This window comes from Pipistrellus kuhlii, unplaced genomic scaffold, assembly GCF_014108245.1.
Source record: "Pipistrellus kuhlii isolate mPipKuh1 unplaced genomic scaffold, mPipKuh1.p scaffold_m20_p_5, whole genome shotgun sequence".
Lineage (NCBI taxonomy): Eukaryota > Metazoa > Chordata > Mammalia > Chiroptera > Vespertilionidae > Pipistrellus > Pipistrellus kuhlii.
Genome location: NW_023425551.1, coordinates 46,691,414 through 46,708,506, shown reverse-complemented (window position 1 = coordinate 46,708,506; position 17,093 = coordinate 46,691,414).

Below are 17,093 nucleotides of genomic sequence, written 5' to 3'. Positions count from 1 at the left end.
CATCAAGGGCATGTACCTTGGTTGCAGGTACATCCCCAGTAGGGGGTGTGCAGGAGGCAAGTGATCAATGATTCTCTCTCATTGATGTTTCTAGCTCTCTATCTTTCTCTCTTCCTCTCTGTAAAAAATCAATAAAATATATTTAAAAAGTAAAAAAAGAGACACATTGATGAGAGAGAAATATCGATTCAGCTGCCTCCTGCACATTTCCTACTAGGCATGTGTCCACAACCAAGGTACATGCCCTTGACCGTAATTGAACCTGGGACCCTTCAGTCTGCAGGCCACACTTCAAACTGCTCAGGACTAGAACATCTGTTATGTGCAAAACATTGTGCTAAGTATTTATTTTGCACAAAAAGATTGCAGTGAAAGTTTTATTAATCCAATTTAAAGAAGGTCCAGAGAAGTGAGGTAACTTTTCCAGACTCATAAATTTAGAAGTGGCAGGAGAGATCTTTGAACTCAGATCAGCTGGATGCTGAAGCTGGTACTATTTCCATTATTAGGGACTGCTTCACCAAGCTATTCAAATTTTTGGCAAATATCATTTTTAAAAATTTCTTTAAAAATCAATATGTATTCTTGAAAACAGTGACAGAAATCCAATTTGCAAACTCAATTCTATTCTTCTTTGTTTATGGTATAATTTAAGAGATGTACCTTCTAGGGGAAAATATATATTTTATTTTATTGTTTTTTATATTTATGTTTAAAATTACCATTGCCCCCACCCCCACTCTTCCCCGAGTTACATGTATTTTTCCTTCTAAACATTTTATTTCTTAACTAGGGGCCCAGTGCACAAATTTGTGCACCTTGAAAGGAACTGTGGGCTGCAAGGCTACTGTGTTCACAGGGGCGGGTCTCATCCTTCACACCCCCGCACAGCCTCTCCTGCCATGGCCCAGTCCCCTCTCTGCTGACAGCTCTGCTCCCATGTGCTGATGGTGCCAGTGTCGCTAGCACCCGCTGACCACGTGAGAGATTGGGGCCCACGCCAGCAGTGGGTGCAAGTTAGGCCTGTGCCATCAGTGGGTGCAAACAGCTGCCGACCCTTATCGCCTCTCAGGAGCAGGGGCGGGGGTGGAGAAGCCCTTAGTGGCAATTGGGGCCGGCAGCTGCCACTCATACCTGCTGATAGCAACAAGTGTTTGGGGCTGCACCAGGTGCTGGCAGCAGGTGTGACTGGGGTTAGTGCTGGCAGTGAGTGTGAGCAGTGGCTCTGGTGCCAGCAGCAGGTACAAGAGAAGGCTTCCAGCCCCGATTGCCCCTCAGGAGCAGGGGGAGGTGGAGAAGCCCTGAGGGGCAATTGGGGCCAGCACTGGGTGGTGCAAGTGCCGGGCAGGACCATAGCACTTGGGAGCAAAGAATTTTCAATAACCACAGAGGCTCACCCAGATGACAGCAACTAGCGCCCTACCTTGGTCTGGCACCCCTGTTCACCTGCTTCATCATCCTGATGTGGCTGGTGCCCACCATGTTCTGCGCTTTGCTGCCAACGCCCGACATGTTTCACAAACACCCCCTGGTGGTCAGTGCACACCATAGCGACTGGTTGTTTGGTTGATCCACTGTTCATTCTATTTTCATACTAGGATTTTATATATATAGATTGTATTTTCAATCACAATTTACATTTAATACTATTTAATATTATTTTGTATTAGTAATGATGAGACAACTGTATACTTTACAAAGTGTTCCCCCAATATTTCCAGTACCCACCTGGCACCATACAGTTATTACAACATTGTTGACTATATTCACTGTGCTGTACTTTACATCTCTATGACTATTTTGTAACTGCCAATTTGTACTTCTTAATCCCTTCAATTTTTTCACTCAGTATTCCAACTCCCCTCCCCTCTGGCAACCACCACTCTAGTTTCTGTATCCATGAGTCTGCTTCTATTTTGCTTGTTCATTTTGTTCTGTAGATTCTACATATAAGTAAAATCACATGATATTATTTGTCTTTCTCTGGCTCACTTATTTCACTTAGCATAATACTCTCCAGATCCATCAATTCTGTTACAAGTGTTAATATTTCATTCTTTTTAAAGACTGGGTAATATTTCATTGTACATATACACTATTGTTTTTTATCCACTGGTCTATCAATGGGTTGCTTTCATGTCTTGGCTATTGTAAATAGCATTGCAATGAACATAGGGGTGCATATATTCTTTCAAGTTAGTATTTTGGATTTCTTCTGATATATAACCAGAAGTGAAATCACTGGGTCATAACGCAATTCTATTTTTAATTATTTTAATTGTTTAAAATATTGTATATAGTAACACACATATCTTCTCCCCCCCCCCATTTACCTCCCCCATCCACTCCTCTGCCCCAACACATGCCTTCACCCCCCTAGTGTCTGTGTCTATTGGTCATGCTTATATGCATGCATACAAGTCCTTTGGTTCATCTTTTAATGCCCCCCCACCTTTCCACTGAAGTTTGACAGTCTGTTTGATGCTTCCCTGTCTCTGTATCTACCTTTGTTCATCCGTTTATATTGTTCCTTATATTCCACAAATGAGTGAGATCATGTGATATTTATCTTCCTCTGACTGACTTATTTCACTTAGCATAATGCACTCCAGTTCCATCCATGCTAGTGCAAATGGTAAGAATTCCTTCTTTTTTACATCAGCGAGTATTCCATTATGTAGATATACCACAGTTTTCTAATCCACTCGTCTGCTGATGGGCACTTAGGCTGTTTAAAAAAAGATTCAGAATAGCTGCAGCAATCCTGAGAAAGAAGAACAATGTTGGAGGGATCACAGATACCAGATATCAAGCTATATTACAAAGCCAGTGTTCTCAAAACTGCACAATAACAGACATATAGACCAATGGATAAGAACAGAAAACCCATAAATCAACCCAAGCCATTATGCTCAATTAATATTTGACAAAGGAGGCAAGAGCATACAATGGAGGCAAGATAGTCTCTTCAATAAATGGTGCTGGGAAAATTGGACACATACATGCAAAAAAATAAAAAATAAAACTAGACCACCAATTTACAACATACACAAAAATAAATTCAAAATGGATAAAGGACTTAAACGTAAGATAGGACACCATAACACTCTTAGAAGAAGCCATAGGCAGCAAAAAAGCAGACATATATCATAGCAATATCTTTAGTGATACAGCTTCTAGAGCAATGGAAACTAAAGGGAAAATAAACAAATGGAACTACATCAAAATAAAAAGCTTTTGCACAGCAAAAGAAACCATCAACAAAACAACAAAAAAGCCCATTGCATGGGAAAACATATTTGCCAATGTTATCTTCTGTAAGGGTTTAATCTATTTTGAAATTTTTGAGGACCCTCCATACTGTCTTCCACAATGGCTTCACCAATTTGCAATAAAAGCAACAGTACGTAAGGGTTCCCTTTTCTCTACATCCTTACCAACACTTGCTTTTTGTTGATTTTTTATAATAGCCATTCTGACAAGTGTGAGGTGATATATCACTGTGGTTTTCATTTGCATTTCTCTGATGATTAGTGATGTGGAACATCTTTTCATATGTCCATTGGCCATCTGTATGTTCTCTTTGGTGAAGTGTGTAGAAAATGCATTTTAAACATAGTATTTAGTTACACAGAAATCATATATTGCAGGTAATAAAATATTAACCAAGAATTTCATAATGCAAATACCATATGGAAGACAGTACTAGATTCCATACATAGAAGTGAGTACTATGAGAGAAGAAAGAGAAAAATGCATCTTTTGTTGGAGAAACTCCCAAGGGAGAATTTGCTTGCAAGATAGTGGCTCAGACAATTCAATACTTTTTTCTTCCACTTGACAAATATTTGAACTTCTTTAGTCCTACTAATGAAGTTGCAAGTGCATTCAATTTCCACCATATAATAATGAAAATAAATATTGTTTTAGATGAAAAAATAAATATATACTTATATTACATTTTTCTAATAAAACTGATTAGTTGAAGTAATGATGAGACGTTAAAGCTAACTTCAGACCTATGTGGTGGGTGTATGGGATTCGTTGCAAAATTCTTCAATATTTCTGTATATTTAAATTTTTCCTAATAAAATGTTAGTAAAAAAAATTATGAAGGAAGGAAAGTGTAACACCAAAGCACCAGGAATGTAATAAATTCCAGATCCAGGAAAGAAAGTTTACTCCATGAATGTAGCTGATTCCCTTCCCCCCAACAATGTATCTAATTAATGTCTTCATTCCAATAATTGATATTGAGTTATTTTATGAGAAAGCTTATATCCAGATATAACTAAAATACAGCTGATATCTGGCCACTAATTTGTCTAAATAACAAAGTTACTAAAGTTTTTACATTTTTCTAGTTTTATTTACATTTTCGGGAAATCATGAAAAGTGTGCACCTGTTTATAAAAGTTTTGAATTTACAGATAATAAATAAGTTATGATGTAAGTTAATTATAAAACAAGCTAATTTTATAATTTTATTTTTACCAGGAAGTAAGGTAATTTTATAACCTAAAGTTTGGAGAAAAGAGAAAATAAAGAAGATCAAACCCTCCTCCTTAAAAACAATTATTATAGTTTGTATAGTTTTTTTCCTGGCCTTTTTTGTTTCCTAAAGATGCTTTTAAATGGTGGCAAATATATAGATTTAGACTCTCCCTACATTTTTTTTTTTACTTAGGGTTACATATAAAATGCTTTTTTTGTCAACATATTTAACACATTAGAGATTGCATAACCTTGTCCTATTATAAACAGTGCTGAGATGATTCTTCAACTGTATGGCTTGTTTTACATTTTGGATGAGATTGCTCGAAGTGGGATTTCTGAGTCAAAGAACATGATATTTTAATGGCACTATGTATTAATAAACTGCTTTCCAAAAGTGTTGTACTAATTTACATTCTAATTGTTATGTAAAATGTTATCTTTGCCAGCCTTAAGTATTGTAACTTTTCAAACTTTGCAAATTTATCATGCAAATAATTGTACCTTATTGTTTGCATTTGTACCTTATTGTTTGCAAAATATTTAAAACAGCCTCCTTCTGCCCAACATGCAAGTTTAAAAGCAGAAAGTATGACAGTGACTGGATTTCATGATCCTTCTGGTTATAATTATTTCCCCGTTGCCACCATAGCGAATTAAAATTCCCAGCTCTTCTCTTCAAAGTCCTGGACCAATTCTCTGTCTCCTCCCCTGTCTTGACAGTTCTCTTCTAATGCGTCCCACAGTCCCCAGAGAGGATCACCTGGGACACTTGGTAAATACACACATGACAGCTTGGAGCCCCACAGGAGACCCCGGGTTAGATTCTCCATGATGAGTGCTCACAGTGCTCTGATATCACCCCCTGCATTTGCTGCTTCATGAGTCCTCTTGGCTTCCTTCCTTTTAAGGATTTTTATGCCAGAAAGAGATTAAGTTCAAATCCCATTTAGCAGAATTGCCAGGAATCTGCATATGTTAGGCAAGAAGCGGATTTAATATTTAGTACAAACATGATGAATTATAGCTAACAGTGAAGGTTGATGGTCTTTTCCACATGCAAACGCACCCACCACATCTAACTTGGGAGGACTCCCAGCTTTCTGGGGGCCGCCAGGTGGCAGGGAGCTCTGGCTCTAAGCAGACTGACTCACCTTTTAGAGGGGGATACTGAGAAGTTCACCTGGAAAGCGTGGCCTGATAAACTTAAGGCCAGAAGCTTGACTGGGAAAGGGGGAACTTACGGGGCCTAAGAGGGTCCCAAAATTCTTCAGTTCAGGCTAGAAAATGTATTTCCCTCGTTTCTGTTGTTATGACTGTTTTAGTCTAAGGCTGATGAAAAGACCTGTCACATAGCATAATAATTATAATACTATCAATGCCACATCTAATATTTTAAGTACTTATAATGTGCCCAGAATGGTGTTAAGTTCTCTACATCATTCATGCTTTCATTTTAAATGCCACCAACCTATGAAGTAGACACTAAGATTTTTCTGCCCTAGCCGGTCTGGCTCAGTGATGCTCTGTCTACGGATAGAGCATCAGCCCTCGGACTTAAGGGTCTCAGTTAGCGGCATGTAACTTGGTTGCAGGCTCGATCACCAGGGTTGCATATGGGAGGCAACCAATCGATGTGTCTCTATCACATCAATGTTTCTCTCTTTTTGTCTCTCCCTCTCCCTTCCACTCTTTCTAAAAATCAATGGGAAAATATCCTCCAGTGAGGATTAACAACGACAACCACAAAGATTCTCCCATTTTTCAGGTTAACCAATTATCCTGAAGTCCCACCACAAACATCTTGATCCGTTGTTGGCCTTTTCCTGGCACAGAATTGTAAGCTCCCAAGGTCAGAAACCTTGTGTTCTATGCTGTCAAGTACTCACAGGAGGCGGGGCATGAGATAGGGCCAAATTAGGTAGCTATTCAATATATAAATTAAAATACAATTGGGGGGGGGGGGAGAATGCTTAAAAGATCTCTTGGGATTCTTAAAAAAAAAAAAAAAAAAACTTTCTTAACAAACTAAAAAGTTAAGTTTCTTAAAAAAAAAAATCACCAGAATTCTCTGCTCTCTCTTTCTGTCCCTTGACCCATCCCTGCATACGCCAGGAAGTTCCTTTTCCTTTTGGGTCCAAGTTTTCATTTAAATTGAGAACCACTGGGCTTTGATTTTTCCAGACAATTGGCAAATGCCTCAGGGTCAGTCAACAATATTGTCTTTATTCCATTGAGATAAGCACATACCACTTTGAAATGCTAACTTGAATACATTATATATAGGTCAAGTTTTGGTCAGAATGATTGAATGGCTCAATTCACACTCTGGTGCCGATGAGTGGAGGCACATCATTGATCTAAAACATCACACGTGCTCAGGTCTTGGAAGGACCCGAGAGACCTGATCCGTGTCTACACAAGCCACATTTTCTCAGCTTGAATTATGTGCTTGGGCTTAGATTCTCATTTCCTATAAACGCTTCTGTCCATACTAGATGAAAGCAAGTGAGTAAGGACCCTGACAAACTTGCTTTGATCTAGCTGGGTGCTGGCAGCCCTACTCCAGCTTCCACAGGCGAAGGAGTGTGATTTCTGAGTGCCCCACCCTTCGATGCAGAGCAGCCCTCCGTTCCTGTTGTCTGAGCCTCCATTCCCCAGGCCCAATGTCAGGCTATGATATAAAACCAGTGAGGTTTCTGTGGCTCTGCTGGTATGTCAGAAACTTGGGGAAAAGACAGAGAAAGCCCTCATGACAGACACCCTTAAAGGCTTGGAGGCATTGCCAGCTTGAACCACAGCCAAGGAGACCCTATCCAGCGTTTGAGGCCGATCCTGCTTTCTGTCAGGACCAGGAGGCTGAATGAAGACCTAAAGCACAAAGGAGCCTGACTTCCCTTTGACCACGATAAAATGTGTGTTCTAAAAGAAGGCGGCAATGAAACATGGGGAAACTTTAGCCCAGTGAGATGCTGTGGAGGACCTTTTTCAGCTCCCAAGGAACTCTGTAAATGTTATTAGAGAGGCTCCCTCACATGTGTTTCTTAAAATTCCGTGTCCTCTCAGATTATCCCTCTTAGAAGCTGAACTGGAATGCCCTCCCCTACGATGACAAGACATTGAGCTTCTACCTTCAAGACATCCAAAGTGAGCTTGCCTCTTCCTATTGTTACTAATCGGGGACACTGTGGTAATAAATAGCGCTGCTGTGAATATAGGGGTACATATTTTCTTCTGATTGGTGTTTTGGGATTCTTTGGATATACTCCCAGAAGTGAGATCCCTGGGTCAAATGGCAGTTCCATTTTTAATTTTTGAGGGAAGTTCAAACTGTTCTCCACAGTGGCTACATCAGTCTGCGTTCCCACCAGCCGTGCACAAAGATTCCCTTTTCTCCACATGCTCACCGGCACTTGTTTGTTGATTTATTGATGGTAGCCGTTCTGGCAGGTGTGAGGTGATACCTTATTGTATGACTCAAAGTTTTATTCTGATGCTCTCCTACAATCAGTGGGGGAAAGTGACCTGAGGTTGGAGTATATGTAGTAGGATGAGAGAACAGTGCCAGGAAAATTAAATCATATGTGCAACTCTATCAGTCCATACATTTCACCACACGAGCTTTGTAGTGTGCAAATGGCACCGGTGAGCATCTTCTTGAAATGCTTTCCAAACATCCTCTAAATTTCAACAAGAAAAGATAAACTCACTGAACTCCAAACATTAACTTTATCTTTAAATAATGTTTTTAATGCCCTGGTTAGTGTGGCTCAGTTGGTTAGAACACCATCCTGTATATATTGAAGAGTTTCGAGTTCCATTCTCAGTCAGGGCACATACCTGGGTTTCAGGTTCGAACACAGGTTAGACAACTGATTGATGTTTCTTTCTCTCTCTCTCTCTCTCTCTCTCTCTCTCTCTCTCTCTCTCTCTCTCTCTTTCTTCCTCCCACCCTCCCTCTCTCTTCCCCTTCTCCCTCTCCAGTCCTTTCTCTCTAAAACCAATAATTAAATTTTTAAAAACATTTTTCTGTTTTATTTATTGTTGTTTTGTTCTGTTTTATTTCTTTGAATTTCAGGTTTGAAGGATCTTAAAAGACTAATGCCCTCTTCTACTTTGTGAAGGAGGAAACTAAGCCGCAAGCAATGTCTTGCTGCAGCCACAGAACTTATTCTTGTCAGAACTACAAGTCAAAGGTCCAATGTTTGGCTAATTTCTATTTTTTATCTTTTAAAACATCCCAGGAAGTGTTGGGTTTATTTTGTTTTGTTTTTTGTTTGTTTGTTTTACTCTTCTTATAAGACACGGTATATTTAAGTTTTAAATAAAATTTATATTTTGATGTTTTGCATTTCTAAGCCCTCTTTTATCCAAATATCTTTCATTCTTCAGCATTTTTCTCCATCTCCTAATAGGTTTGGTATTTTCAATCTTTTAAATTTTCTGATTTCCCCCTATATTTTTATCTTTATTCCTTTTGGTTCTAACTCTCTCTTCCATCAATTTCTAGAATTCATTTGAATATTTATCTTTTTTCTTAATCAACATTTTCTTATTTCATTTTCTCCTTATTCTTTTAAACTTGTTTCTGTAACCTCTACCTCTCTATCCACATCCCTTGGCATCTTATTACTATCTGTATTGTCCTTCTTCAATGCTTTTTCTACTATACCATTTTAGCCTTTTTAAAACTTTTTATCTCTTCCTTTTCAACATGACCTATTTCAACACGACCCCTGTTTTATTGTCCTTTCAACACAGTAGTGAAGGGTGTGTGTGTGTGTGTGTGTGTGTGTGTGTGTGTACATGCATGTATGTAGAATTACTTGGTGTGGGGTGAAGAAAAGGGGGGAAAGATTGTGGGAGACATCGAAGAATGTGTTCATAGAAGGAGAAATGCTTTGCTTATTTCCATCCCTGGGGATGTTAATCAGAAAGTTTCATTTTTAATGCCCATGTGATACATACAAGTCGTATATGTCATGAACATATGTTTCATATATAAAACTATCCCGAATCAGTCCTATTTGTGTGAAATGTTTCAATTTTCCTAAAACATTCTAAAGCTTATTCCAGAGACATTGTACAAATAGTTAAGGAAGAATGGGATTGCTTTCTGAATTTTATTTGGACATACTTCAAGTATAATAAACACATGTTACGATTACATTTTGAACATCAGTAAAATGTTTATCAACTATGAAACAACTATAAAATTACCACAGTAGCATCATGGTAAAGTTACTTGCTAAACTATGTATCCAAAAAAATCTAGATATATAAACAAATAATTTTTCAGGGCTTTAGATTTTGAATGAATTGAGTTAATATGTACTTTTAGCACTTTGTTTTATTCATCAGAGTACAATAATAAAAATGACTTTGTGCATGTGCATAGCCTTAAACATTTATAAATATTTATCTTATCTACACTATTAGGCAGAAAGGTTTTCTTTATTTCATAATCACAGTTACTTACCCAGCTCCATGATTGAGTAATTCAAACAAGATCAGGTGCGTCCAGGGTGGTATGGCCTTAGTCTTGGCTGAGAAATTCAAAGTTGGAAATGAGCCCATGTATAACTGCATACACCTATGAATCAAATATTGATTTCTAAGGACAGTAATGGCACAGAAAGAACTTCCATTAGAAATAAATTAGCTAATTCTCATTCATTTCTTCAGCCTGAAAAGTATGTCACTCTTCAATATTAATGAATAAATAAATTGTACAAACAATTGTATTGTTACCTTTTAATTACTAGATCTCTGTTTCAAATTCTGTAAAAGGTTTTTCTCTCACAGCTCATTTTTCGGACATCCAATATTGGTGCATTTGCCTGGTGTTCTCCCAAATGACCTGGGTTCAACATCTGGTCTGCGGAAAAATTCTTCTGGCTCGATAATTAAAATACAATGATCTTATTACAGTTGGAAAAAATGATTTATTCTTCTTTATTATACCTTGATTTTTGGCATGGTAGAAAACAGGGGAAAGATATTAAATGCAATTCCATAGGGCTGGAGATGGGTCTAATATTACCTAGTATCTTCAGAAGAAACCATATCAAATTAGCCAGTAATCCGGAGTTAGAGAGGCTGACTCACACTGAAGAGTGGGGACCCTGAGGGGGATATGAGCATGAGATGAATCAGTGGGATCAGATGGCACGAAGGAAGAGCATTGTTCCTTGAAGGAAGGGTGTGTTACATACAGCTGGGGATTGGGAATAAAATATACAAATGGTGGAGGGACAACTGGGAGAAATAAAAAAAAAACAGACAAATGGGAAAGATCATAAAGGAAATGGCACAACTCACAAAGAACAGAACTGACCTGAAATGCAAAAATAGAATGACCATGTGAGGGAACTATTTCTTCTCTCCTTAGACATGACTGTGGCTACTATTTTTAAATCATAGATTGGAAAACTAAACTGGCTGATTTTCTCCCAATAGAATGACATGGGAATACTGTGCCACATTTACTTCATATTACTATTTCTTAACACATTTGTTTCTCAATTCCCCACTTTGTTTTAATGCCAAATTCTAAATCAATGCATTTAATTGCTTTGCCATCTTAATCTTACACCTATATGCAATTAATTATATATGATTTCTAAACTGGTTCAGATTTTCTGACCAGTCTTAGTGTATAAGTTAACAATACAGGATTTTACAAGGCATTGTGTACATATTAGCAATGATTTTTAATATAAGGGATAATCATATATAATAAAAGGCCAGCCACTGTAAGCAGAATGACCAGAATGACCAGAGACCAGAACCACCACAGCCCTTCGCAGGGCTGGCTCTGCCCCAAGCAAGCAGTTAGGGATGATCAGGCAGGCAGGCAAGTGGTTAGGGGTGATCAAGTAGTAGATGGCCCCTCCCAGGGATGCCCCCCCCGCCCCAGCAAAGAAAGAGGCTCAGGCCACTGGCGACAACTCTGTGGCAGGTGTGTGGCAGGCCAGTGTTCACCCCATAGAGGGAGGCCCAAGCCAGCCAAGCCATTCCACCCCACGCCTGTCGCCTGCAGAGGGAGGCCACTGGTGGCTGAGGAGGGGGGCAGTGCTGCATAGATGGCAAACAGGGGGAGGGGGGAAGAGGGCAGCTGCCTGCAGCCAGGGGAAGGAAAGCCCCAATAGGCCCTGATCTCAGGCCAGGCCTAGGGACCCTACCTGAGGGGTCTCAGATTATGAGATGGTGCAGGCAGGGCTGAGAGACTCCCCCGAGTGCACGAATTTTCATGTACTGAGCCTCTAGTAATATATATATAAGAAAAAGTGACAATTGATTATTGAAAATTTAATTGGAGGATAACATGCTTGACAAAAACAATGTTTACATGCTTAAAAACTAAATCAAAGTCTATTTATAATAGGACCATTTTACAGAATAGTGACTGGAGAGAAAACTATTCATATTTATTTAACAACTATTCAATAGTTGCCCCGTGCACTAAATTCATACATGGGGGGGAAGGGAAGAGGGTTGTCCCTCAGCCTGGCCTTTACCCTCTCTAATCTGGGACCCCTCTATGGATGTCCTACTGCCAGTTTACAGGGATCGGGCCTAAACCGGCAGTCAGATATCCCTCTCACAATTCAGAACCACTGGCTCTTAACCACTTACCTGCCTGCCTGTCTGATTGGCCCTAACTACTCTGCCTGCCATCCTCCTCACCCCAACTGACACCCCCCCCCCACTGGCCAGATTGCTCTTAAATGCCCCCCTCCAGCCTGATCACCCCCAATTGCCTCCTGTGCCAGTGTGCTCGCCCCCATGTGCACCCCTGCCAGCCTGCTCACCCCCAACTGCCCTTCCTGTTAGCCTGCTTGCCCCCACCTGTCCTCTCCACTGGCCTGCTCACCCCCAATTGCCCCCCTGCTGAACTGCTCACCCCAAACTCCCCCCATTGTCCTGATCACACCCAACTGACCCCCACTGATGGCCTGCTCATCCCCAACTGCCACCCCTTACTGGCCTGATCACCCCCAAGGCTCTCCCACTGGCCTGATCACTCATAACTGCCATCCCATCCTGGTCCGATCACCCACAACTGCCCTCCCTTCTTGGCCTCTAACCACCTCTACCTCAGCCCCACCACCATGGCTTTGTCCAGAAGAACATCTAGACAGAAGAACATCTGGAAGGTCTCCTGGAAGATCTCCCAGTCTAATTAGCATATTACCCTTTTATTAGTATAGATAGAGGTACATGGGTGGGGGCTGGTTGGTTTGCCTTGAAGGGTGTCCCAGATCAGGGTGGGGGTTCTTTTGGGGAATGGGGCAGCCCGGGAAAGGGGCCTGTGATGGTTTGCAGGCCAGCCACGCCCCCATAGGGTGAGAATCCCCACTGGGGGCGTGGCCAGCCTGAGTGAGTTGCTGAGGGATGTTTTCAAGCTGGTCACACCCCCTTCAGGTTGGGGGTTCCCGCTGGGGTGCCTGGCCAGCCTGGGTGAAGGGCTGATTTCTGTTTGCAGGCTGGCCATGCCCCCCAGTGGGGACCCTCACCCCATGGGGGCATGACCAGCCTGGGTGAGGGGCTGAGGCCATTTTCAGGCTGGCCATCCCCCCCACCTCCTTTGACCCAGGCTCCCAGCCCCTCCTTGAACAAAGGCCAAGATGGACTTGAAGCCTGGGTCGCCGAGTGGGAAGCTTGGCTTCCTCCACTGCTGGGGGCAACCCAAGCCTCCTGCTCGCTCCAACCAGGGCTCCCGCCATCTTTGTTGGGTTAACTTGCATATTCACTCCTGATTGGTGGGCATAGCAGAGTGATGGTCAATTTGCATGTTTCTCTTTTATTAGTGTAGATGAAGTTTAAATTTTTTTCTGGAGGAATGGTTTTGTGTCTTAGAAAACCAAAATGGTTTCTGCTGCTAATAACTTAAATATGGAAAGAGAAGTGTGTTAAGAAAAATATAAAAATAGGTCCACTTGTTTTTATAGGCTTTATAAATCATAAAATCAAGGTCATGAAAAATTTTTTTTTAATATATTTTATTGATTTTTTACAGAGAGGAAAGGAGAGAGATACAGAGTAGAGAGTTAGAAACATAGATGAGAGTCATCAATCAGCTGCCTCTTGCACGCCCCCTACTGGGGATGTGCCTGCAACCAAGGTACTGGACTGGAATCAAACCTGGGACCTTTCAGTCCGCAGGCCCACACTCTATCCACTGAGCCAAACCGGTTTCGGCAAGGTCATGAAAATTTAAGAAGAAAAAAAAAAAGACAGAAAAAATAAAGACAGAAATATTGAAAAGGAATGTGAGGAATTGCCTTTTGCAAACAATACAATTACTTATTAGCTCAAAGGACTTCTAGGTTCTTTCCAATAATGCAGATTCTTCAGGACCAAATGGAATTCATCAACTTTCCTTCCCAAACCAGTTTTTTTTTTCACTTCTCTATTTTTTCAGTGGTACCACCTTTCCCAATGTCTTCACTTTTGACCCCCAGTGGAGCACCAACCCCTGTGCAGCCTGCAAAAGGCTCTTGGGGCACCCTCTGCCACTCTTTTCTCTTCACACCAGGAATGGCCTCCCGCTTCTCATCCCTTCCAGGGTCCTCTGAATGTCTCCTACTTCTTCCACGTGCAGATGGGGAAAAGCATTCTGGTGCAGTTATTACTAATGCCACATAAACATTTTCTATCTCCTCAACTTCTCCAGTTCATCTTGAACTAAGAACCAGGAATGTAGTCTTAAAACACCTCAACCACCCCCTGCCCCTGCTATTCATCCTGCACCAGGCCTACGCTGCTGGTGCTCCTAGGCCAGGGGTCCCTGTAACCTGTGCTACTCCCACTGCTCACTCTCAAGACTCCATCTCCTGCCTCACCCCTGCAGAGAGGCAGCCCCTAGAACTCCAGCCTTCCCTGAGCTCCTTCTCTGCTGGGCTTCATTGATAAACATGTCAGTACCTTTCCAATTGGCATTTAAATTTGCATTTCCTTTAGAAGTTTCACGGGTATAAGTCAGAGACTACAAAGTTACCATTATCCTTTTTTATCTCCCAAAATCTTATTAAGTGCTTATCCAGTGAATAAGTCAGCAAGTCAGTAAATACAGTCTCTTTAAAAGACATGAAGTCTTTTTCCTTTTTCTGGGATTTTGGTGTTTGCTCAAACAAGATTGTATTATAATTAAAAAATTTAATTTTATTTGCCAAAGTAGGATTCTATTAAAATTTTAAAAATAGTAATTAATTTATGATATCGGACTTTTTCTGAGGGGGGTGGAAAGACTTTTGCAGCATATTCAGATACTAAATGAGAATGGCAATTGTTGACTATTGATCACTTACTACTACTACATATTAGTCATTATAAGGAGAACAGTTTATTAAATCCTCACATTTCTATAAAGGCTTCCTATTATTCTCACTTTGCAGATGAAAAAGCTGAAAATCATAGAGGGGAAGCATGTTGGCTATTGTCACACAGCTAGCCTGTTCCAGGGCTAAAATTTGGACCTAGGTAGGTCTGGCTCTGTCCTAGCCTGACCAGGTTACCATTAACAAAACACCACAGAACGTAATCCTCTCACAGTTCCTGAGGCTGCTAGTTTAAGCTCAGGGTGTCAGCTTCTGATGCAGGTTCTCCTCCTGGCTATAGACAGCACCCTTCCCTCCTGTCCTCAGGGAGGGAGGTCTCCCTCTTCCTCTTCTTAAGGCTATCAGTCCTATTGAGAAAGTGCCACCCTTATGACCTCATTCAACCATAATTACCTCCTAAAAGCCCTGTCTTTATATAGAGCCACCTTAGGGGTTAGGACTTCAACCTACACACTTGATAGGGACACAGACATTCTATTCATAGCAGGCTCCAGAAAGATGTGGAGATGTGCATTGTGCGTTACAAAATGAGGTCCAAGAAATCTGCTCACAGAGATAAATGGTTCAACACCGTTTCACCACAACGTTCAACTCCCAGGCTTAGCTTCTAGTAATTCAGCATGCTGGGTCAGGTCACACCAACTCCCACCACCCAATTCGAACTTCTCAACCCACACTGTTCAGGACTTCTTGGGGATTTCAGAATGTGGATCCCAGAGGCTTCTTGTTTGACAATGAGGAACACAGCTGGGCGAGGCTGCAAAGAGATGGTCATGATCTGTGGGTGGTGAGGAAACCCTGCCTCACTGGGCTGGCTGGTCCCTGTCTTATAGAATAAAGGCAATAGAGGCAACTTACCTACTCCTGGGTGGGCCCAGTAATGACATTCCAGTGTGTATAAAGGGGACACAAGCAGAATAATTTGTAACAAGCCATTTGAAAGTTCAACTTCTTGGCTGCTGGGATAGGCAGCAGGCTTTCCCGGAGAACAAACCCACAATGTTCAGGTTCCTCATGAAAATAGTACCAGCAATCTATTTCTGCTTTAGAGCATTGAGCCAAGTGCCAAGTAAATCTGAGACATTCCTACATTTTTACCCTCCCTTGTGGTCATCTCTCAGTGATTATTGGTATTTCTGAAAAGGGAGGTATTTCTGTAATTTTTTGTTTTCATTAAAAACACATCTTATAAATATTTTTGTCTTATGAATGCCTTTTCTTATTTATTTTATCATCCTTTCTTGTTTTAAAAATGTCCCTATTGTACCCCAGCTGACTGGCTTAGCTGGTTGGAGCATCATCCAGTACACTAAGCCAGCTGACTGGCTTAGCTGGTTGGAGCATCATCCAGACCATGAGGCTTGCTCCATGGTCTGGGCACATATGGGAGGCAACCTATCTATGTTGCTCTCTCAAGTTTATGTTTTTCTCTCTCCTTTCTTCTCTCTCTAAAATCAATAAACAGATATCCTCAGGTAAGGATTTTGAAAAATATAAAATTCCTTATTGTAATTTGTTTGGGTGTTTGTCAGACTTTGGTGTACTTATTTATCTGTCTTGATCTTTTGTAATGGTGGTGCTTTATTGTTATGTTTTGGTCCAGTCTTCTCTCTCTGCTTCTAAGACTTCTTCCCTCCTTCCTGCTCTACATAAAATTGAATCGCATAAACACAGCATACAGGTTTTATCCTAGCAACTGTCTTCCGTTGCTTAAAAAAAAAAAGTATATTATAGAGAGGCAGGAGGTAATTCTCTCTTTTCCTTTGTGAAAAGTGACAGGGAGATTATTTCATCTAAATTGGAGGCAGCTGTAATCCTTCTCCAGTAATGATTAGTTTGGGTTCACCTCAGCTCACACTCTTTCAGTCCATCCAGAGAAAATGGAGACGATGTTTCCCAAGCACGTATTACTTAAATGTTCACAATTTTAAAAAGTATAAAAATGGCATTATAATACTACCTGATAGTTAAGAAAATGCTTAGAACTTAAAAATATCTAAACTTGTACTCTGGTCCAGTTTTTGTAATGGATAAGATTGCGACCCATAAATGAACCGCTAATGTGAAATATACCGGTACTATATGAAAATGGGGGTATCATGCATTTTTCCATTGTTACATACTAAGAGGCAGACCTCCCTACCATCTCACATGATCTGGTGTGTGGCAGTTACCCCCGCCAGGAAACTTTTCTTCACTGGCTTAGAATCCTCAAGAAATACTTAGTCCACTTATACTTCTGTTTTCAAGTTACAT